Here is an 18,863-nt window from a genome sequence, read left to right as displayed (position 1 = left end):
CTTGTTTGAAGATGGAGCCCTTAACGATGTCATTTATGCATTAAGTTGTCCTCATTATTATTATTACTATTATTTTTCTCTTCAAGATATACTAATATTTATGCATGAATGAGAATAAGTTACTTTTGTTTTGTTTTTTGTTTTTGGTAAATATTATACCATTTGATAACTTTTTATTAAATTAATATTATATAAATCACACACACAAATTACGTTATAGGATTACCTGTTCTCTTTATTCTCAAAACGCATTTCAAATTTTGTGTGTTAGACTATAGTGTTCACTAATATGGTCAATCAATTTTGAGGGAAAATTTTCACGATTCCCCAAATATGGGAACCAATGTTTTTGTGTTGCACTAATAAAAGGAGAATCGACATGTTAAAGAAAGGCAATATATAACAAGCAACGCAGAACAACTATTTTGGGATTGACAAACTGCACACACATATCCAGTATGTTTAAATCCCACGACCTTACCATCTAACTTATTATCATGGAAAAAATGGAAATACCAATTTAGCTATAGCTCATTCGTGCTAACACATAATATTGTCATTTTTTTTACGACATTGTTTGTGTCAATTTAAAATCATTGTCATTTATGTTAGTTGGTCAGTATTTGTCGATTTAAAAAAAAAAAAAAAAATGTTGTCTACCACATGCTATCCTCATAAAATTAGGGTTTAGACACTATAAATATTAAAATGTAAATTCACCTTTTTTTATTATCATGTTTTTATTAAACTTATATAACTTGACATGTTATGTAAGATCATAAAGACTTTTGTAGGGTCACAATTTGGGGCCCAAGCCCAAATATGTATGGAGTCTTGGTCCAATGAGCCCGATACAATGAATTTGTAGAGAATGGGCCGTAGAATTAGGTCCTAGCGAGTTGGACAACGGTTAGCATTGGGCTATGCGACGATTAAACACAAATAAAACATGTTGACATCCATAGATTTTCAGTCCGAGGAGGTAAAATGAATATATATTGATCACCGTTTGAGTATTATGACAATTTAGATTGCTACAGTATTCTCTTCTTTTTTCTTCATCCCCTTCCTCATGGGGACTCCCCATATTATATAGTCTTCTTGAAGCCATCGTGGTCTTACACTTGTCGATCATCTGGATCCCTACTTGAGTGCTTGTCCCATTGGACACCCCCCTTCAGCCTTTTGTGAGTTGTGGTGGCCAAGGCAGTACTGTTCACAGGTCCTTTCCACATTAATGTGGCCAGAAAAGTAGCTGCAATGCATTTAATGCGGTAGCAGCAACCTCTCTTTGGATATTTTGTGTTTCCTTCTTACCCGCGGGTTTGTGAGGCACGTCCCTATTGCTAATGCCTATTGGGGGGGTTCTTCTGATTGTCAGAGTGCATGTTTGAACTATATTCATCACGTTCGAGGAGGCATTCCTCCTCGGATCGTCCTCCAAATGGCCCTTGCCTATAAGAGCTAAGTTGGAAATCCCTTTAGCAACCATTTCCTCTACTCGGAATTTGCTAATCATCCCGAGTGGGGCCCAAAGCCCATTTTATGATTTTGAGTCTTTGCTCCTACAACTTTAATACGAAAAATATCTCAAATCAATAATTCATTCGTAGGGTGAATAATTAAACATGATAAGGTAATATTCAAATATAATTAAATTTTCACCTTTTAATCATATAGTCTATAGTAAAGGATAGAATTTAAATAAGAAAATGTTATATTTTGAACTCTATAGTTTAGGTGTTCAACTTTTTCTTTCTTCTGTTTCTACTTTTTTTGTTTGTTTGAACAACATGAAGTCCTCTCGTAAATCTTAAAAAAAAAAAAAAAAAAAAAAAAATTGAATCTTAGATTGCGTTGAGGTGAGATTGCGTTGAGGTAAGATTATGACTTAACCCACCTAAGAAACCAGTCCCATTATTATTGTAATAGTATGTAATCCTGTGCATATGCACGGGTACATTTAAAACCAATTACAATTACACACACATATATATGATTTAGAATCTAATTGGATCCCTTTCTAAAAAAAAAAAAAAAGAATCTAATTGGATCTAAATTATTTGATTTTCGCATCCAATAATTCACTTGCCACAAAAATTAAAAAAAAAAATTAGATGAGACACATGGCACAAAATTGAATTTCATTTAAAATTAAATTTAGAATCTAATTGAATTTAGAATCTTTGATTTTTGCACGTAATAATTCATTTGACACAAAAATTTAAAAATTATATGAGACACATGACGCAAAATTAGACATGATTTAGAATCAAATTGGATCTAAACTCTTCGGTTTTTGCACCCAATAATTCACTTGCAAGAAAAATTAAAAAATTAAATGGGACACATGGCACAAAATTAAACTTCAATCAAAATTCAATTTAAAATCTAATTGAATTTAGACTCTTTGATTTTTGCACCTAATAATTCACTTGACACAATAATTTAAAAATTATATGAGACACATGATGCAAAATTAGACATTATTTAGAATCTAATTGGATCTAGACTCTTTGGTTTTTGCACCCAATAATTTACTTGCCACAAAAATTAAAAAATTAGATGGGACATATAGCACAAAATTGAACTTCCATTTAGAATTTAATTGAATTTAAACTCTTTGATTTTTGCACCTAATAATTCACTTGACACACAAATTTAAAAATTATACGAGACACTTAAAAAATTAGATGGGACACATGGCACAAAATTGAACTTCATTTAAAATTCAATTTAGAATCTAATTGAATTTAGAATCTTTGATTTTTGCACGTAATAATTCATTTGACACAAAAATTTAAAAATTATATGAGACACATGACGCAAAATTAGACATGATTTAGAATCAAATTGGATCTAAACTCTTCGGTTTTTGCACCCAATAATTCACTTGCAAGAAAAATTAAAAAATTAAATGGGGCGCATGGCACAAAATTAAACTTCAATCAAAATTCAATTTAAAATCTAATTGAATTTAGACTCTTTGATTTTTGCACCTAATAATTCACTTGACACAATAATTTAAAAATTATATGAGACACATGATGCAAAATTAGACATTATTTAGAATCTAATTGGATCTAGACTCTTTGGTTTTTGCACCCAATAATTTACTTGCCACAAAAATTAAAAAATTAGATGGGACATATGGCACAAAATTGAACTTCCATTTAGAATTTAATTGAATTTAAACTCTTTGATTTTTGCACCTAATAATTCACTTGACACACAAATTTAAAAATTATACGAGACACTTAAAAAATTAGATGAGATACATGGCACAAAATTGAACTTCAATTAAAATTCAATTTAGTATTTAATTGAATTTAGACTCTTTGATTTTTACACCTAATAATTCACTTGACACACAAATTTAAAAATTAGATGAGACACGTGGTACAAAATTAGACTCCAATTTAGAATTTAATTGGATTTTCTCTCAGCTTTGGCTATATATAAATACTAGCATGTAACCCATGCAAATGCATGAATGCATTTAAAATTAAACATAATTTTTATTAAAAAAATATAAATAATTAGTCAAATTATTATTAAAAAAATAGCATGTAATGCATACATATAGTTACATTTAAGATTAAACATAATTTTTATCATAAAAATATAGATAATTAGTCAATTTTTTTTTTAAAAAAAAGTAAATGTACGTAATTTGTCACATATTAAAATTCTTACTTAAATTTAATAATACTTATAATCATTTTTTTCCTAATTTTTAATAAGATAGAACGTGTGGTAATTTTTGTTGTGTGGTGATTTTTATTCAGTATATGTGAAATAAAAATCTAATACTAATCTTTTTATTTTATTTTATTTTATTTCATAGCTTATTAGTATTAAATTCTTAATATTTTGCACTCATTAACTCATTTGATACAAAGATTAAAAAACTTAGGTGGACAAATGACACAAACTTAAGTGAATAATTATAGTGTGGTTCCCGCATAAATTTAGACACAATTTTTATTATAAAAATATAAATAATTAGTCAAATTATTTTTAAAAAATAGCATGTAACACATGCATATGTGTAGATACATTTAAATTAAACATAGTTTTTATCATAAAAATATAAATAATTAGTCAAATTATACATATATTTTTAAAAAAGTAAACGTAATTAGTCACATATTATAATTTAATACTACTTATGATAGTTTTTTTTTCTATTTTTTAATAAGATAGAATGTGTAGTGATTTTTATTGAGTATATGTGATTATTTATTTTTATTTTAAATTTTATAGTTTATTAATATTAAATTCTTAGTATTTTGCACTCATTAACTCACTTGACACAAAGATTAAAAAACTTAAGTGGATATATGACACAAACTTAAGTGGATAATTAATTATAGTGTTGTCTTCACATAAATCTAGACACATGGCACAAAATTGGAAACTCTAATTTGAGTTTCTCTCCGCTTTACCTATTATTATATATATAGACTAGTTTATAACCCCATGCATATGCATGAATATGCTTAAAGATATACAATAAGATGCATAATATAATTTATATACATATATTTATAATTTTTTTTTAGAATTTCAACTTATAGCGTCTGCTCTTGATAATAACTTTTTACCATCAGACCAAGACACCAATTGGTTTTTGGTGTAGGCGGGGATTGAACCCCAGGTCTCTTATTCAACCATCAGAGACTTTACCAGTTGAGCTAATTGGAATCTACTATATAAATATATATATAATTTAAATACTATTGATAGTCTTTTTTATATTTTGTTAACTCTTTAAAAAATTTTGTAAGGATATTATTAGGTATAAAATGTAAATTGCTCATTTTTAAAAAAAATTATTGTGAAGCACTTTTTTTTTAGGATTCATTTATTTTAGACTCTTTAGTTTTTGTACTTAATAACTCACTTGGATGAATATTTATAATGTGGTCCCACATTTAATTCTAAAATTAAGAAATAAAACTCTTTAAGAATAAATAATTTAGGACACATGACGCAAAATTAAAACTCTAATTTGGAATTTTAATTTGGGTTTCTCTCAGCTTCACCTACTTAGGCATTAATCTCCTAGTGGGTAAGGAGTTATTATAGTCTTGTTCAAATAGGATTGTTACATCACAAATATAAATTCTCTATCTCATTTTTTGTGTTTCACTTTATATTCTACTAATTACAACTTGTTACGTATACATTTTTTATATTTCCTTAAAAAATCATTAAAGTTTAAAATGGAAAAAAAAAAAAAAAATCAAACACATGATATTTGATTTACTAAATAAACTGCTATAAGGAAAAAAAATTACATACGCAACTAAAATTAGATATAATTTTGATCTATTGATTGTGATGAAGTTATAATAAGTAAATTCCAATTAGCTCATTTGGTAGAGTTTCTTATTTTAAAATAAAAGATTTATAGTTTAATTCCTACCCATACCAAACTATTTGATGACTTGATGATAAACTGTGATCTTTTTTTTTTTTTTTTTTTTTTTTTTTTTAATTTATAATTATTTGAATAGATTAGTCAAGATTGTGTCAAGATTGCCATAAAGATTTGATTGGTCTACTCTTAGCCACAATTTCAATAGTTTTCTTGACCAATAGATTAGTCATAGGGGGCGTCTCTTTAAATCCCTCAATTCCTTCACTTTTACAAACATTTAAATTAAGTTTCATTGACAAAACTATTTTATTTTATTTTATTTTTTTAATAGTTTCAATATTTTTCTTGACCAATAGATTAGTCAAAGGAGGTGTCTCTTGACTCTTACGAGTAAATCCATCCTTTTTTTTTTCTTTGGTAAATAGAAGATATATCAAACAACTAAGGAACCGGAACAATACAAGAAAAAGTCACAGTCTAATAGTGGTAGAGCTAGAAAATTTTTTTAGGGGGCGAAGCTAAATATAAAAAAATTAATTAGGAGCTATCCAAAACCCAAACAATTACATAGTGTATAAAATTTGTGTTCAGGAATAATAACTACTTTTTTATTATTATTTATTTTTTATAATTTGTGATTTTTTATTATTTGAATACTATATATATATATATATATATAGTTGAAAATTGCAAAAAGCTTGGGGGGGCATGGCCCCCCTTAACTTCGCCTATGCCGTCGAATTATACATTACAAAACAGCCCCAAACAGCAGGGGGGGGGGGGTAGAAAAGACAACAAAATAAGACAGGAGAGAGCATCCCAGTCTTGCAAGAGCATTAGCACTCTTGTTAGCTTTTATGTACACATGTTGGACAGTGGAGTTAGGGATCCTTTGCAGCAGTGACCTGCAATCATCCACCAACACCAATAACGGAGGGTAAACTTCTGGTTTCCTTTCTTAATAAATCCATCCTCTCATTCCTTCACTTTTACAAACATTTAAATTAAGTTTCACATGGACAAAACTATTTTACTTTTTTTTTTTTTTTTTGAAAATCCAAGCAAGCTTCATTAGAAAACAAACATTACAAAATACAATTCAAAGCATCCTTCTTGATCACATTCACAAACTGATCAGGTAAGGATGATTCATTGACAAATCTCTGCCACCTATTATTAAGACCCCCACTTGGCTAAACAATGAGCTGCCAAATTAGCTTCACGATTTATCTACGAAAATTTCATTGAATCTAGTTCTTTGACAACACCACAAGAGTCTTTTACAATACATATAGGGCATATTTGATTAGCTGAGAAAACTAAAAAGTAGTGTTTTTTGTTTTCATTTTCAGTTTTTAATGGGACCCACCGCAAAAAAACTTATTTGGTTTAAGAATTTGTATTTAATTTTCATTTTTAGTATCCTAAAAATTGGATTTTAATATAAAAAATGAAAACACATTTTTAGTGTTTTCATTTTCATAGAAAACGTATACAGTGGCAATTTCGTAAATATTGTGAAAACGTAAAAGGCCCCACCTGATTGATGTGAGTGTGTGTAAGTGAAAAAAGTAACTTAAAAAAAAAAAAAAAAACCAATACCAAACCGTGTATGATGAATTCTATACCCAAATTATGTATTCAAAATAATTTACCAAACACCCTCAAAATGTAAAAATGTGTCATTTTTTTTATATATTCAATTTTAGAATTTGAATATAGAAAAGAGAAAATGAAAAGTGAATACCCAAACAGGGCCATAACTTCCCAAGGAACAGAAATAGGTCTTTCCTTTCAAAGTTTTGTTAATAGCATTTGTACAGATCTTTGAGTCTTATTCAATTACTACTTTTCTTAAATTTAGCTCATGGATCAATAAAATTGCCCATCTATTTCCTTTTGCCTCAACTGCAATGATTTATGGGAATTTACGGGCAGGAGCTTAGGTAGCATTTAATAACTGTTTCAGTTTTTTATTTTTTTATTTTATATAAATAAATCTTGTTCTTTTAAAGTAATAAACATGTTTGGTAAGCTGAAAGAAATACTGAGAACAAAAAGGAACAGAAAATAGTTTTGGATTGTAGCTAAAAAATAATTTTTCGAGACCAAAATATAGAAAATTCATTTGAATTGATACCTAGCTAGAACAGTTCTTTTTTTTTTTAATAAATTTTTTGATAGAAAGATAATATAGTTTATTTATGACACATTGAATTTATACATTCTGCATATCCTCAGCCGCCATGCTGCCTAAGGGTGGAAGAATTCATTCCATTTAATGATTTATACAAATTATGAGCCATAAGAATGTGCAAAACTGCAAACTTTGTAAGAGTTATACGTATACCTCTAGCTGCTGCAGAGAGAGCCATCCAAATTAAGGTAGGGACCTAGCCGACTACTCAGCTCTTGCACCACCCAACCATGTCTCATTAAGAATGAGCATTGCTGGCTAGATCCATGGATACTCTACAGTAATTCAAGATATATTTTAGTACATTGTTGAATTTATAATCGATAATTTTGATTATGATTGGTCTATCATAGAGAAGAAATCTCATAAATATTGCTGTGCTCCTCTTGGTTTTGGTTTTTTTTTTTTTAATGAGTAATGTTGTTCAGTACATTTTTACAATAATTTCACAGCAAAATTTAGGTGATAAGTTATTAGTGATTCTAATATAGATCCACCACAAATATCATTTTTTTTAATCCATTAATAACAACTGAGTGGTAGTCTTGCTAGAGTGGCGTAAATGGGTTTCAATGTTGTTTGGGATTCTTGGATTTTCATCTAATGATTTTTCATAGGTTTGTTTTGTGTGCATTTAGTATCAACTTATTTAATTTTGAATGTTCAAATAGTGTATAAAACACCCTTGAACGTTTAGACCCCCAATTACAAAATAACTAATTCAAGTTTTATGACAAACAACTAGTGTACGGAAAATGAACAAAAGCTATAAACAAAATTGGTAAACAATCTAAGCCAATTAAAATCACAACTACAACAGATAATAAAAGGCAAAGATAAAAGGGAAGGAAGATGCAAACACAAGGACAACACACGATGTGTTATTGAACAGGAAACTGAAGGCCTCGGCGTAAAACCTCTCCGCCGCCCTCTAAGCGGTAAGTAATCCACTAGAAAATGTAGTTGGAATACATGAACAACAATAGACCCTCCAAGCCTAATCTATCCAATGTACCTAAGCCCTCCAAGCTTCTTGCTTCAACGAGGTTGCGCCGAACCTATTTCTTTTCTAGCTTCCCAGATTCCACTACTTAACCATAGCATTAACCAATGTAGATTGGTTCCTTCCTAACTGCTTCCCAGAACACCAAACAGCCCTCTCACAGTAATGGATATGGTGAGAAAAGGTTTTTGGTAAAAAGACCTTTCAAGGGTTTAACAATGGAGAGGAAGAGAGTTGAGGAATTTGAAGAGTCTCTTATATGAAGATTGTGGATGAATCAATCTTGTATAACACTAGGGTTTCTTTGTCAAAATTCTCTCTGGAAGCTCTCTTTCTTTTGTGGGTATAAGGGGTATTTATACTAGGGTGAGAATGGAATGTGAAGAGTCAGGTTTTTCAAAACAGGGCTGGCTCGTGGCTTGGTCTCGCGACATGACTGAGTTGCAAGATCCAGCCGCGAGATAACAAAACGGCTAGTTGTCCTATTTTGTTCTGTAGTGCTTCAACTAGCATGACGCTTCAACTTTTGGCATGCTTGGCACGTGTACTGCTTTTGGCGGCTTGAAACTACGAGTCACCCGCAAGATCAAGTCGCAAGTCTCTGTTTTCTTGCACACTCTTAAGCAATTCAACACTTTATATCACTTACTACCCTTACAACAATCCCACCTAAATACAAGGTTACTAAATGCTGAAATACAAGCAAATTTGGCACGGAATAAAGCCAACAAGATAGTTGATTAAATTCACCCTTACAAATTTTTTATTGAGGGTGAAAAAAAAGGAATTTTTAGAAGTTATACATAAAAGTTAATGAATTTTTGAAAAGTTATATATGAAAGTTAAAAGCTGAAGAAAAAAAAAATGAAGCCAAAGACATGAATCTAGTAATCTTCATTTTCATTTTAACTTTTAAGAACCAAAATAATCTTCTTGGTTCTTCTCCAAAATAATAATAATCTTCTTGGTGACCAAACGCGATATATATATATATATATATATATATATATATAAAAGATTTGAGAGCTAATATACCATATAAAATATTATCTTCTCACTTGAAAAATGCCATTTTTGCTGCTGATTGAAAAGTGGAAACACAGTTAGCTCTCAAATCTTATTTTATATATATATATATATATATATATATATATATATAAAATAAGATTTGAGAGCTAATATACCATATAAAATATTATCTTCTATGCCGTTTTTGCTGCCGATTGAAAAGTGGAAACACAGTTAGCTCTCAAATATTATTTTATATTACAAGAATGGTAAATATCATCAATGATATGACCGAAAGAAGAATGTTTAGCCGTTCCAGACTTGATAGCATTGATAAACCCAGCAGCATCACCTTTGAATACCACCTTGTGAAGACTCAATTCCAAAGCAAAAATAACAGCCCTGTGGCATGCAAGGATTTCGACCTCAGCTACTGTTTGTGGGAGGGAAATATGCATTGACAAAGCACCAATGACAGCACCTCGCCAGTCCCGTATCACCACGCCAAGACCTGCAGAATTTGTGCTCTGGAAAACTGCACCATCAAAGTTAGCTTTATGCTGATTTGGCTTAGGAGGGCGCCACTGAACTGAAGTCGATAGCTGGGTGGAAATTGGATTTGAATCTTGGGCGTTGAGGAAGTCCTGTAAGAGACCACTAGCTTTTTGTACAATCTGATTCAGGGGAATGGATTGGAGGCCCAATCGGAGGCAATTACGCCTAGGAATGGCAACGGGTCGGGTTCAGGCTGGGTTTCTTTATGCCCGGACCCGACCCGCGGGCCTAAACCTGTTACTTGAACCCACCCCGTTTAATAAACGGGTTTTTTTTCCAACCCCAAACCCGCCCCGCCGGGCCTCGCGGGCTCCATAGGCCCCGTTCCGTCTTGCCCATCCCCAAATCACAACACCAACACAGATATCAAAAACACAAGTTTCAGATCTACGAATTTCCTTTTCAAAATCACAAACACAAATACAAACACAGATTTCATAAACACAAAAATTTCAGATTTTCCCTTTCAAAGTCACAAACACAAATACAAATCCTAACACAAACATAACATATTTCACAAACACAAAATTTTTAGATTTTATCTTCCAAAATCACAATCACAATCACAAATCCTAACACAAACACAAACACAAAAATTTCAGATTTTCCCTTTCAAAATCACAAACACAAAGATCGAAACGCTAACACAAACACAAAAATTTCAGATTTATGATTTATGATTTTCTTTTTCAAAATCAAAAACACAAACACAAACACAAAAATAAAAAAACACAAACAAAGAAAAAAAACAATGAAAGACGAAATGAACCAAAAAAGAAAAAAAGAAAAATCATGGGTGTGAGGTTGAATGAACAGAGCCGACGCCGTGAGGTTGAACGAGGCCATGGGGTCGTGAGTGAGGCCATGAGAGCTTGAGAGAGAAAGAGGTGTTGTTGAGAGAGAGAGAGAGAGAGAGAGAGAGAGAGAGAGAGAGAGAGAGAGAGAGAGAGAGGCGGCTGAGTGAGGAAAAATGAAATGAGTTAGGTTAGGGTTAATTTATAACTATATATATATAAGAGGGTATTTAAGTGATTTCTTATGTAATCGGGTTGGGTCGGGTTCGGGTTGGATTTTTGTAAAAATTCAGACCCGACCCGGGTTTTTTTTTTAAAACCCATACCCGACCTTATTCTTTATTCGGCCCATTAAGGTCGGGCCGGGCCGGGTACCCTCGGATCGGGTAGAAATTGCCATCCCTAATTACGCCTGTTCCACAGAAGCCAAGAACTGATTATAAAAACTTCTGCTCTAAGATCATTAGATACCTGCAAAAAATGAGCAAACAGAATAGAAAAATCCCCTGGACGGATTGCAACTAAGCTATGGGCCTAGCTTAGTTGGCTCCACACATGCTCTAGTGCCTCGCATCCCCACACAACATGGAGAATATCTTCGGGTTAGGCATTACAGACTGTGCATCTATCAGTATTAGCTATAAGTCGACGGAACAAGTTGACCATGGTGGGTAGTGCCTCATTGCAAGCACACCACGCAAAATGCTTCATCTTGGAAGGGATCCATAACATCCATAAGCCTCTCCAAAATGAATTCTGGGGGTTAGGATTTGAGCCACTAGTGTTGTTGGCTGAAGCATCACAAACCAGTAACTTATAGGCACTTCGGGCAGTCAACAGGCTAGAAGGAGTTTTAGACCATATCAGACGATCACTAGGGAGTCTGAAACTCAGCGGGATATTTAAAATGATTTTAGCCTTATGCGGTAGGAAATTTTGGTGAACTACATAAGCTTTCCAAGCACATGAAGTTGAATCAATGAGGCTACTGACCTTGGCATTGGGTGGAATATTGGGGAGAGGAGAGATGACCATTCTATAGCATTGATCAGGAAGCCATTTGTCTTCCTTTATACTAATAGAGGCACCATTCCCTATCCGCCAAACCATGCCCTTTTAACCACATCTCTAACATTACAAATACTCTTCCATGCATAAGACCCCCCATTCACCTCGGGTGCTTCTAGAATTGAGCAATTTGGAAAAAATCTAGCTTTGAAAACCTTATGGCATAGAGAATCTGGATTATTAATCATTCTCCATACTTGCTTGGCCAAGAGAGCTTGGTTGAACTTCTCAATCTCCTTAAACCCCATACCTCCCACCTCCTTTGCTTCACAAAACCTTTCCCATTTCACCCAATGAACTTTTCTTGCCTCACCATTGTAACCCCACCAAAATTTTTGAATCATGATCTCAATATCTTTTATCAAACCCTTGAGAAGTTTGAAACAACTCATGGAGTAAGTTGGGATCGCTTGGATTACTGATTTAATGAGCACCTCTCTACCAGCCTGAGAAAGGAGTTTTTACTTCCACCCCTGCAATTTCTTCCAAATCCTTTCATTAATATAGACAAAGCTATGTTTTTTTGCTCTCCCAACAAAAGCTGGAAGGCCCAAATATTTTTCATATTGTCTAATGGATGGGACACCCAATAGCACTTGAATACTAGCCTGGATATCATGATGGGTGTTAGCACTGAAAAATATATTAGTTTTGTTTCTATTTATTTTCTGCCCCGACCCCTTCTTATAAGTAGATAATATATCAAGAATTACCTGACATTCAAATTCTTTTGCTCGGCAGAAGAGAACACTATCATCTGCAAAGAACAAGTGAGACACCCGAGGACCATTTCTACAAATTGAGACACCCTTAAGCAACCCCTCTGATTCAGCTTTGTGGATCAATCCTTGAAACCCCATAGCACATATCAGGAAGAGATAAGAGGAGAGTGGATCACCTTGCCTTAAGCCTCTGCTAGGAATGATGTGACCAACTGGGACCCCATTAATGATGGTTGAAAAAGAGATAGTTTTGATGGAAGACATGATAATATTCACAAATTTCCTAGAGAAACCCAAATGCAACATTGCTTTTTCCCAAAAAGCCCATTCCACCCAATCATAAGCCTTACTCATGTCAAGCTTTAAGGCCATGAAGCCCAACTTCCCTTGGGTTTTTCTTTTAAGATAGTGTAATGTCTCAAAAGCCACCAAGATGTTATCAGTTATGAGACGACCTGATAAAAAAACACTCTGAGAATCTGAGACAATATATGGTAAGATACATTTCAGCCAATTAACCAGAACTTTTGCAATAAGTTTGTAGACCACATTACAGAGACTGATTGGTCTAAAGTTTGAAACTTTTTTTGGATCTTTAATTTTTGGTATGAGAGCTATGAAAGTAGAGTTGAAATTAGTAGGAACATGCCCATAAGCATGTGCCAAAAAGTTTTATAGAAAATGGGTGACATACCATTGGGTCCGGGGGCAATGAGAGGGGCCATTTGTTTGAGAGCTTTAAAGACTTCCTCACTTGTGAAATTCTTGTCCAATTCTAAATTCATTTATGCAGTAACAGTGGGTGACATGCCAACCAAAACCTCATCAAAACCCGTGGGATTTGATGTAGAGAAAATGTTTAGGAAATACTCTTCCACCATACTGCCCACATGGTCTTCATTTTCTACCCACAGCCCGGATTCATCCTCCAAACCCAGAATTAAATTATGCTTGTTCCTTTGGTTTGCATGGCAATAGAAGTACCTAGTGTTTTAGTCTCCATCCTTCAGCCAATCGGCATGTGCTCTTTGCTTCCACATGGTCTCTTCCTTGGATTTTAGCACCTCAATTTCTTTCCTTAGCTTGTAAATACGGTTAGGAGCAGTAACATATAAACCAGCCTCCTCCGCCCTACTAAGCTTTCTTAACTTCTTTGCAAGTGTGTTCTGTACCAGCCCAAATGTTTCCTGGTTCCAGGTTCTTAGATTCTCTTAGCACTTGTCTAACTTTGTTGTCTACACTACCTCCGGAGAAGATGCAGAAACTTCATTCCTTGACTGTCTCACCTCATCTTCACATGAATTATCTTTCAACCACATTGCTTTGAATCAAAACGGCATACCATTACAATAAAACCTTTGTTGTTCTGAATCTGAAATAAGAAGAATGGCCTTATGATCCAAATGAAACACATCCAGATGGTGAATTCAAGTAGTAGGAAAACGAAGTATCCAATCCACTATAGCTATCCCACGATCTAGATGAATCCACACATTCTGATCCCAAGGTCTCCTATTGCACCATGTGAAGGGAAAACCATTAAAACCAAGATCTTTCAAACCACAAAAGTCTAAGGCATCTCTAAATCCTTGCATCTGTCTCTCGGTACGATCCAACCAACCTTGCTTTTCCTTCAACCAAATAATTTTATTGAAATCCCCTATGCAAACCCACGGTAGGGATAAACGTTGACTTAAATCCCTTAGTAAAGACCAGGAATGTTCCCGGTTGGTAGTTTCAGGGTCACCATAGAAACCCGTAAACACCAGGCGTCATCCATTCCAAAGTCTATACTAGCATCAATATGACGATCAGAAGAAGTGAGCACAACCAAATTAATGTTTTCTCTCCATAACAAAGCTAAACCACCACCCTGATTCACCCTAGGAACAACAAAAAAATTCACAAACTTCAACTTCCGGCATATTCTTTCTATAGTAATTTTTTCCACTTTGGTTTCCATCAAAAACACGATTTTGGGATCTTTTTTGCTAATCAAAGCAACCAACTCTTCTTCTGTCTATGGGTTCCCAAGCCCACGACAATTCCAGCTTAGGCAACTCATTAGACATGGTGGTGTTAGACCCCAGCAACCACTTGATTGTTTTCCTTATTCTCTGACCCCCCTACATTCCTACACAACTTTTTCACCATGCTAGTATCTGCCAAGTCTAGAGGAGGACGTCAATCAACTTGTTCAGACATTTCAGCAGAGGAGTTGTCGTTGTTTGCTACATGTGCCAATTTTTTCCATTTTCTTGTCTCACTCGGAATGACTTCACTATTGGTAATATCAACTAGATTCGGCTTACTTGCAGTAAAAGAGTAAATACCCGTAGGAATAGACTCATTAGACTTGTCCACAAGTGTTGGAACCTGTTGCTTAGAGATGTTACACTTCACAGCCAACCTATCACTAACCCCACCTACATCATCATTCTCCAAATTGCAAATATCCTCCATGAAATGGTCCCCCCCTTCCATCAGCATCTTATTTTGATTAATGCCGTATTAGGGGCTTGGTGTTGAGGCTGGGCTAGTGTGTTTTGGCATAGCTGGACCTTTCCTCCACATTGTATCTCCACGACATCTTCCTGAAACCACAACCACAGTTTTACGATTCTGCCTAATGGGTTCTGCCCGAAGCCACTCTCCATACTATTGATTCTTTTTTTTCAATTTTCCCTTTCCTTGAAGCCAAAGATCACAATCCCTTTCACTATGATTAACTCGACCACACCAATAGCAAAAGTTTGGAAGGCACTCAAACTTGAGGAGAGCCCATCCAATATGCTCACCCTCCGACCAAAGCTTGCAGCAACATGGAAGGGGTTTAGTGATATCAAGGGACACACGGATCAGCAAAAACTCACACCCTTGGCCATTATTCTCAGGATCAGCCACTTGCACAATTTTACCTATCGTATTACCCATTGCCTCGTCGGTTTCCTGAGTCATACTCTTTTTTGGGATGTTGTGAAGTTGCACCCAAAAAGCAGAGGTGGTATACTCCAGAAGTGAGGTAGATTCCACATCCACTGCACATTGGAACACTACAAGGCTTTTATCATAGGACCACGGTTCACACTCCAAAACCCTATCTAAATCCAGAGCATCATCAAATTTGAAAACCATGATGTTCCCTCCAATGTCTCGGATTTTGAATTCACCACTCGGTTTCCATAGCGGTTTAAAAGTTCGAGCAACTGCTTCAACATTCACTATCCGCTTTGTAAAAAACTTGGCTGCCAATCTGTATATAAGGGGCACACTAGGCTGGGGCACATCAATACCCTGCTCTTGTTCTTCGGTTAGAGAGAAACGAGACCAAAGATCATCAAGCAATGCCATGGTGAAAGAGCAGAGAAGAAAACCAAAACAAAGGATACTAGAGATCCACAACCTGTCCTAGCAGAAATGCAGAGCGTACTGAAGGGAAAAAGAAACCTACATAGAGGTAGGGACAGAATTCTACACGCACCTTGAAGAAACCCTAGCAAGAGATAAACCCTAGTAGAGAAACCCTGGGCGGCGAGCCACAAAACTACAGTTCATTTTGGGGGAAATACAACATTGCATTGGACACACACACACACATGTTCCTAGCACATCACGTTTTATTCCCGAAAGGGAGAACAACGATGGATTATTTGTTGTTTTGTAATTTTATTAACATTATTTATGTTATTACTATTATTCATTTTTCCTAATATTAATGGTGATTGTATTTAAGTATATATTAATGTGGGGACCGACCCAAAATAACAGGCTGGGCCCTAGGCCCGTTTGAGGACGCAGCCCATCTGGGGAGCCAGCGTGACCCAAGTAATCCTTATTCAAGCCCACTGGGGCAAAGAAAACATGTCTGAGGAGTAATTTCTCCTCGAATACTGCAAAATCCGGAGTAAAGGTACATCCAAGCCACTACAGTCCATCTTCTAAATACGTAAAAAGGAAGGAAACCCGAAATATTTCAGCAAAGGCTGCCACCACCATATTAAATGCATTACAACTACTCTCCTAGCCACATTAATGTGGAGAAGACCCTTGAATAGTGCTACCTTAATTACCGCAACTCACAAAGAACTGAGAGAGGTGTCTGATGGGACAGGAGCTCAAACGGGAGTTTGGATGATCAACAAGTGTAAAACCCAGATGATTGGAAAGGGCCTATATAATATGTAAAAGTCCCCCAAGAGGGGAGGACGAGAAAAAAGGAGAGAATACTGTAGAGGAATCTTACTGCATTGATCTGTATCTATTAATCAAGTTTTTAGCTCTATTATTTCGGGTGACCTTTCAACACAATAGCATTTGTTCTTGTTCGTGTGTTCCCTTAACCCATGCAATAATTAGTTTAAACTTACTTAAACCGAGTTCTTTAGACCATACTCTACAAGAATTCATTGTGTTGGGCTTTTTGGACTAAGGCTTGTAACAGCAAGAATTTGGTTACTAAATTGTGCCCCTACAATTGGCGCCGTCTGTGGGAAGAACTTAAGTGTTAGCAAGTACGATGGTTAGGCATGACAGAATCAGGTCCACACCAGGAGAATCCCCACCAAACTGACCCTCAACTGACGGAACCTGTTGGCTCTCAACGACGAAATAATCCTCCCAACCCGGGAACAAATCCAGGCAATGGAAGGAATCATGAGGGAAGCGTACATACTACCCAGACAGCCAAAGCCGTACCCAAATAGGTAGTCGTGTATCCCAAAGGCGAAACGATCATCAGGCCATGCAACGAGAAATAGAAGACCTGAAAAGAAAGCTGCGCCATGCACGGCAAAAGCAATCTCCCTCCAGCTTAGATGCGTCCTCTAATGAGGAGGAGGACGTCAGCTACAGACGGAGGTCGAGAACTCCCTCGAGTGAAAATTTTTCTTACGAGAAGGAGTTGCGCCTTGCACGGAGGTATAAGAGCCCATCTAGCAAGGGATTGGGTAATGATGCCATGAACAAGGCATTGGATTAGATCTCCAGATCACCCTTCGCGCATAGGATCGAAGGGGTTAAATTACCCCGACGTTTCAATCAACCAACGTTTGCCATCTACAACGGCCGAGCAGACCCGGTGGAGCATGTGAGCCAGTTTAACCAAAGAATGACCATCTACTCCCAAAATGAGGCTCTGATGTGCAAAGTTTTCCCGTCCAGTTTGGGGCCAATGGCGATGAGATGGTTCAACAGCCTAAAGACAAATTCCATAGGCTCGTATAAGCATCTCACTCACGCTTTTTGTTCTCGCTTTATTACAAATAGCAAAGTCCCTCGGCCCCTAAGTTCGTTATTGTCCTTGTCCATGCGTGAGGGAGAGACCCTAAAGGCATATTCGGATAGGTATTGGGAGATGTATAATGAGTTGGATGAGAACCACGATGATGTCGCTATCAGCACATTCAAAAGCGGTCTCCCCACCGAGCATGGCTTAAGGAAATCTTTCACTGGTAAACCCGTTGCCAACGTTCATCAGTTGATGGACAAAATCGACAAGTACAAAAGGGTGGAAGAAGATCAGCTACAAGGGAAAGGAAAGGAGAAGATCATTCATCCCAAAGGGAATGATTTCAGGTCGGAACGATATAACCATAACCAGCCAAAGAGAGATTTTTCGAGACAAGCTGGACAAAGCAACATGCAAACGGTTAATGCCGTATTCAAAGAGCCAGTACAGCAAATTCTAGAGAAAGTCAAGAACGAACCCTTCTTCAGATGGTCGAGAAAAATGGCTGGGGACCCTTCGAAATGCAAACAGAACCTGTATTGCCATTATCATCAGGACCATGAGCATACCACTGAGGATTGCAGGAATCTATGGAATCACCTAGATCAGCTAGTCCGAGAAGGAAAGTTATGTCACCTTTTACACCCCTCAAGCGGTCATCTAGGCTAGGCAATGCAAGAGCCTCGAAAAGATGTATCATTAAGACCTCCCACGGGGACGATACACGTCATCCTCGCCGCTCTAGGAAGAACCGGTTCATTTCCTTCCAGGATGCTGTCTGTGGCTCGGCTCTCCGTCGAGGACAGGAAAAGAGAATTTAAAAGGTCTAAAAAGGGAAGCTCTTTAATATTAGGATTCTCGGACGAAGATAAGAGGGGAACTATCCAACCTCATAACGATGCC

This window comes from Quercus lobata, chromosome 9, assembly GCF_001633185.2.
Source record: "Quercus lobata isolate SW786 chromosome 9, ValleyOak3.0 Primary Assembly, whole genome shotgun sequence".
Taxonomy (NCBI): domain Eukaryota; kingdom Viridiplantae; phylum Streptophyta; class Magnoliopsida; order Fagales; family Fagaceae; genus Quercus; species Quercus lobata.
The sequence above is the reverse complement of the archived record's forward strand: the minus strand, read 5'-3'. Positions refer to the sequence as shown.